The sequence below is a fragment of the Maylandia zebra genome, linkage group LG19 (genome assembly GCF_041146795.1).
Source record: "Maylandia zebra isolate NMK-2024a linkage group LG19, Mzebra_GT3a, whole genome shotgun sequence".
Taxonomy (NCBI): domain Eukaryota; kingdom Metazoa; phylum Chordata; class Actinopteri; order Cichliformes; family Cichlidae; genus Maylandia; species Maylandia zebra.
In genome coordinates, this window is record NC_135185.1 from 796543 (window position 1) to 802187 (window position 5645).

The following is a 5645-nucleotide window of genomic DNA, read 5'->3' on the forward strand; positions in this document are numbered from 1 at the left end:
TCCGAGGTAAGTTGAACGCAACACACGAAGTAACGAATAACGACCCTATCTAAATCCCACTAACGAGTAATGCGTTCCTGATTTTGGCATAATAACAACTTACCGTCCTCGTTACCAAAATAATAACGTAGTTACTGTAACTCGTTGGTTAATAACGCATTAATCCCTACACTGAATTTCACCATGTAGTTTGAGTCATCATTGGAGTACGGTGTACATTTTAGGACATCGTCAGGTCTCAAAAAAAAAATTGTCAGGTATCAGACAAAAAATTGTCAGGTATCAGTTCTCAAAAAAAAAATTGTCAGGTATCAGACAAAAAATTGTCAGGTCTCAGTTCTCAAAAAAAATTGTCAGGTATCAGACAAAAAATTGTCAGGTCTCAGTTCTCAAAAAAAAAGTTGTCAGGTATCAGACAAAAAATTGTCAGGTCTCAGTTCTCAAAAAAAAATTGTCAGGTATCAGACAAAAATTTGTCAGGTCTCAGTTCTCAAAAAAAATTGTCAGGTATCAGACAAAAAATTGTCAGGTCTCAGTTCTCAAAAAAAAAAATTGTCAGGTATCAGACAAAAAATTGTCAGGTCTCAGTTCTCAAAAAAAAAAATTGTCAGGTATCAGACAAAAAATTGTCAGGTCTCAGTTCTCAAAAAAAAAATTGTCAGGTATCAGAGAAAAAATTGTCAGGTCTCAGTTCTCAAAAAAAAAATTGTCAGGTCTCAGTTCTCAAAAAAAAATTGTCAGGTATCAGACAAAAATTTGTCAGGTCTCAGTTCTCAAAAAAAAAATTGTCAGGTATCAGAGAAAAAATTGTCAGGTCTCAGTTCTCAAAAAGAAAAATTGTCAGGTATCAGAGAAAAATTTGTCAGGTCTCAGTTCTCAAAAAAAAATTGTCAGGTATCAGACAAAAAATTGTCAGGTCTCAGTTCTCAAAAAAAAAATTGTCAGGTATCAGACAAAAAATTGTCAGGTCTCAGTTCTCAAAAAAAAATTGTCAGGTATCAGAGAAAAATTTGTCAGGTCTCAGTTCTCAAAAAAAAAATTGTCAGGTATCAGACAAAAAATTGTCAGGTCTCAGTTCTCAAAAAGAAAAATTGTCAGGTATCAGACAAAAAATTGTCAGGTCTCAGTTCTCAAAAAAAAAATTGTCAGGTATCAGACAAAAAATTGTCAGGTCTCAGTTCTCAAAAAAAAATTGTCAGGTATCAGAGAAAAATTTGTCAGGTCTCAGTTCTCAAAAAAAAAATTGTCAGGTATCAGACAAAAAATTGTCAGGTCTCAGTTCTCAAAAAGAAAAATTGTCAGGTATCAGAGAAAAATTTGTCAGGTCTCAGTTCTCAAAAAAAAATTGTCAGGTATCAGACAAAAAATTGTTAGGTCTCAGTTCTCAAAAAGAAAAATTGTCAGGTATCAGACAAAAAATTGTCAGGTCTCAGTTCTCAAAAAAAAAATTGTCAGGTATCAGACAAAAAATTGTCAGGTCTCAGTTCTCAAAAAAAAAAATTGTCAGGTATCAGACAAAAAATTGTCAGGTCTCAGTTCTCAAAAAAAAATTGTCAGGTATCAGAGAAAAATTTGTCAGGTCTCAGTTCTCAAAAAAAAATTGTCAGGTATCAGAGAAAAATTTGTCAGGTCTCAGTTCTCAAAAAAAAAATTGTCAGGTATCAGACAAAAAATTGTCAGGTCTCAGTTCTCAAAAAAAAAATTGTCAGGTATCAGACAAAAAATTGTCAGGTCTCAGTTCTCAAAAAAAAAGTTGTCAGGTATCAGACAAAAAATTTTCAGGTCTCAGTTCTCAAAAAAAAATTGTCAGGTATCAGACAAAAAATTGTCAGGTCTCAGTTCTCAAAAAAAAATTGTCAGGTATCAGACAAAAAATTGTCAGGTCTCAGTTCTCAAAAAAAAAAATTGTCGATCTCTAAGGAAACGGTGGGAACTCTTATTTGTGCAGGAGATTTTAATTTACTGTTAAATCCCAGATTAGACTCAAATAATAGGGACAGGAAAAGCACGTCTGGAGGGAAACGGGTTAAAGGAATGTTAACGGAATTAGGGCTTATTGACGTGTGGCGATCTATCCATGGGTCAGCGTCAGGATTCACTTTTTACTCTGCTCGACACTCAGTGTATTCGAGGATAGATTACTGTTTTATGTTTAATAGGGATTTACACAGGATAAAAGATTGCAGAATAGGTCCAAGAGATGTCTCTGACCACAGTGGAATTTATATAACGTTACATTTGGACGGGACACGGAAGACAACTTTGTGGAGACTAAATACCGGTATGTTAAATGACCCCGCTTTTGTGAAACAAATGACAGCCGATCTTAACTTGTACCTGCAGGACAATGATAATGGAGAGACAAATCACAGTATTGTATGGGATGCAGCCAAAGCTGTCCTCAGAGGAAAAATAATTGCGTGGTCGACCGTGATTAAAAGGAAAAAGTCACAAGAATTGTTACAACTGCAGGATAGATTAATGGCCTTGGAACAGTCAGGTCTAAAGGATAAAAATACTACAGTAACCCACCAGATCAGACAGATTAAGCAGGAGATAGATAAGATATTGAGCGAAGAAGTAGAGAAAAACATAAGGTTCATGAAACAGAGGTATTATGAGGCGGGGCCTAAGGCGGCGAAGCAGTTGGCGTGGCGGATTAGAAAACAGCAAGCTGAAAATAATATTTATAAGATTAGAGACCCGGTTGGTAACAATGTTGTAACTGACCTGGATGAAATTCAAAAAGCGTTTGAAAACTATTACAAATCCTTATATAGTCAATCTACTCAGGGTGATGTAAATAAGATGACTGACTTTTTGAATTCCTTAAACCTGCCTACGATTGGTCGAGAAGCAAATAGTAAGTTAACGTCCTTAATATCTCAGGAAGAAATAATTAAAGCTATCTCCAGCCTTAAATCCAATAAATCACCAGGTACCGACGGGCTCCCTGCCGAATGGTACAAAACCATGAGGGAAAGCCTTCTTCCCCTGTTGGAAACTAGTTTTAACTACATTTTGAAAGGAGGTCTGGTACCTCCCTCTTGGAAGGAGGCCTTCATATCTGTTTTGCCAAAGGGGGGACAGGATAGACTAAACTGCAAATCTTATAGGCCGATAAGTGTCCTGAACTCAGACTATAAACTATACACAACTATTTTGGTGCGAAGAATGGATGCTGTAATGCCTTCTTTGATTGATGAAGACCAAACGGGTTTCTTGAAAAATAGACAAACCCACGATAATATTAGACGAGCTTTACACATCATCGAACACATTAATAATAAGAAAAAAAGCTCAATTATTCTTAGCTTAGATGCTGAAAAAGCATATGATTCAGTGAATTGGGACTTCCTCTTCCTAGTGATGAAAAGATTTGGTTTCTGTAGCGAGTTTATAAGATGTTTCCAAGGTCTTTATTCTCTCCCTACTGCCAGAATAAAAATTAACGGTAGCCTCTCCGATACAATTTTTTAGAACGAGGATGTAGACAGGGGTGTCCAGCAAGCCCCTACCTCTTCAACTTGTTTATCGAACCTCTAGCCCAGGCTATACGTCAGGAAACATCGTTGAAAGGGATTGTAATAGGAGGGGACGAGTACAAGGTGTGTTTATACGCAGATGATGTCTTGGTGACAATCATGGATCCCAGCTCAGGTATACCAGTGTTAATGGGGATGTTGGAAACATATGGCCTGTATTCAGGGTATGTCCTTAATGTCAAAAAAACTCAAGTTCTGTCATTTAATTTTTCTCCGGACCTGACACTACTGGCAAAATTCAAGTTTAATTGGGAGGCAACTGCTATCAAATATTTGGGAGTGTTTCTGCCTAGAGATCTGACACAACTGTACGATATTAATTACAGTCGTATTAATAGAGAAATATATAGCGATCTCAACATTTGGGCCTTGCTCCCTCTCGACCTTGGCAACAGGATACAGATAATTAAAATGAATATTCTCCCCAAACTACTCTATCTTTTTCTTGCTTTACCTATTCAAATTCCAGAGAAGCAATTCAGGGAATGGAATAAGCAGATTTCGAGATTCATTTGGCTTAGCAAAAGACCAAGGGTGAAGTTCTCTACTTTGCAGTTGCCGAAAGACAAAGGGGGCTTGGCTCTACCTTCATTAAGGAATTACTACTTATCTGCTCAGCTGAGGTCCTTGGTGTGTTGGTGTAATCCATCTTTTTGTGCGAGGTGGAAGACTATTGAGATGTCTCTCTCAGACACGCCAATCCAGTCTAGACTTGGTCACGCGGCTTCTGATTTGGACGACACCTTGACGCCCAGCCACTGGGTCACTTTTACATTAAAAATATGGAGGGGAGTGGTCAAGCAGGCGCAACTCCAGGAAGAGATAAAACTTCTGAGGTGGCCAGCGTATGACCCTGATTTTCTACCTGCTTCCCACGATAGTAGATTTAAACAATGGGTGTGGCATGGAATCACTGCTGGGTGTTTGGTTATTGTAAAATCTAAAATTATGGCTTTTGATACCCTATGCAAGACTTACGATCTCGGGAAACAAGACTTTTTTCGATACTTGCAACTCCGTGACTATATTGGCAAAAGACTGAAGAGCTGTGTCCGTGGAGACTTCTCGATTGTTGATATTTTCATTGATGCTTATGACTCTGGGAGTAACAGAGCCTTGATAAGTAAACCGTATAAATGTCTGACTAAGCTCAAAGGGCACTCAACGATTTACATAAAGCAGAAATGGGAAAAAGAAATGGACATTGTGATTACAGAAGATGGGTGGGCACGGATCTGGGAGACACAGTTTACCACGACTAACTCCAACATGTGGCGGGACTTCTGCTGGAAGAACATTATACGCTATTTCATAACGCCTAAACAGAAGTCTAAATTCAGTGCTACGCCTGCGTTTTGCTGGAGGAATTGTGGGGAAGTCATGGCTGATTACGGTCATATATTCTGGTCCTGCCCACTCATACGACCCTTCTGGACGGAAGTTATAAAGATAATTACAGAGGTGTTGGGATTCCACGTGTCTTGTACATTTACCTCATTGTATCTGGGATATTTTACAGATGATTTAGTTGCAGATGATGTTTACCTTCTGAAAGTTCTCTTGGCTTCTGCGAAGAAGGCCATAACAAAACGCTGGCTCTGTAGAGATCCTCCCACTGTAACACTTTTTACCTCTATAGTGGAAGACGTCAAATTGATGGACTGTATGACTTTCACTCTGCGACTGCAGGGAGATTTGGGAAGGAGACGGTGGAGAAAATGGCTGGACTTTATAGCTTGTGGCAGCACCCTTTAATGCATAGAATTAGTAATGCAGACTTGTTGACGTATGTATGTGTGGATGTGCAGATGTATGTACAGGTGTATGTTATCTTCCCATGACCTCATACTGTTTCTGTTTTTTCTTTTTTCTTTTATCTTGTTGCATAAAAATGTTCCTAAACAAATAAAAAGTGTCAAAAAAAAATTTGTCAGGTATCAGACAAAAATTTGTCAGGTCTCAGTTCTCAAAAAAAAAAATTGTCAGGTATCAGACAAAAAAATGTCAGGTCTCAGTTCTCAAAAAAAAATTGTCTTGGCTGCGCCTAGAAATCCTGTCCATAAAAATTATGAACAGAACCGGAGACAAAGGGCAGCCCTG